The sequence below is a fragment of the Myotis davidii genome, unplaced genomic scaffold (assembly GCF_000327345.1).
Source record: "Myotis davidii unplaced genomic scaffold, ASM32734v1 scaffold135, whole genome shotgun sequence".
NCBI classification, from domain to species: Eukaryota; Metazoa; Chordata; class Mammalia; order Chiroptera; family Vespertilionidae; genus Myotis; species Myotis davidii.
In genome coordinates this window covers 13,635,167-13,636,453 of record NW_006289813.1, presented here as the reverse complement: position 1 = coordinate 13,636,453, position 1,287 = coordinate 13,635,167, and positions in this window count along the sequence as shown.

Sequence of the window (1,287 nt, the reverse complement as noted above, 5' to 3'; positions counted from 1 at the left end):
TGATTTTTTATTGGGTTTTGCTTTGTTTTAATGAAATAAGTATAAACATTAAAATATACTTTGGTGAAAAAATTATCTTTATAATTTAAAAACTTAAAAAAGAAAGTAAAAAATTACAAACTTTACAAACTTTAAAAACCATGAACTCATATCCCCCAAAGTGTACTTGGTGAAAATATAAACCTGTAAAATACTCTGTGAAAAAAAAAAGAGTCCTATGGTCAAATAAATTTGGAGAATATTGTACGCTGTATGTTGCTTTGGGGGATTCACAGTACAAATGGTATAGTAAAGAGTCTGGAAAGTCATGTAGTTAAAAAATGTGTTTCACTTTGTTGACCCAATGTTTTCCAAACTTTCCCTGAACATAGAATCTTTTTGAAAATATAAAATCTATGAACATGCCTCTTTGGGAAACTGGACTTAACTATTATAACTCTTAATCCTTTTCTATTAAGAGACATAAAGACTAAAAATACTACTCTCAACTGTCAACGTTCCCCGGTATTTCCGTCAGGTTTCCAGGATCTGGTTGCAAGTCCCCGTAGCCTCCATCACAGTGGCAGCTGTCTCCTACCTCAGTGTCTTCCTTGCTTGGCTACCAAGGTAATTCCCCAGAGGTGTCTATCTCTGTCATATTCTCACTTCCAAGTGACTTGACAGAATTCAGAACTGAAAAAAGGATCCAATGCCACCTGCATCTATACAACAAATATGGGAATCCCAGTAATTTTCTATTTCTAAGCAGAGGAGAGTACGTCTCTCTTTTAAAAATGAATTGCTCTCATTTTCAGCTCCTTCACAAATGATCAGTAACTTGAAATTGGTACTGGTTGTTTTTAGTGCATTCCCTGGCAATTACTAGCAGATTGTGTATCAAGTCACTCACAACCCAGAGCCTTAAAACAATAAGTAAATACCATACTCATGGATCTACTGTAGAGCAGCTGGACAGCCGAGATCTCATCTAGGTTCACTTAGAGACTCACTGTATGTCATTTTTTTAAATATTTGCTGTAGATGGATATTGGCTGATCTAGATCATTGTTTTGTATTTGTAATATCCATCCAACCAAGTGGCCCAGCATGAGGGAAAGTAGATGTGTGCCAGGCCTTTTGAAGGCTGTGCTAAGAACTGGCTCACAGTTATTTATGCCGTATTCTAATTGCAAAACAAAGTTACAAGGCCTAGCCACTTTCAAGCAATGGTGAAAGTAACTCCATCTCTTGATGAGAGAGGTTCAAAGTCACATTCACACACAAATTGCACTGTCCCCCTCTCCCAGA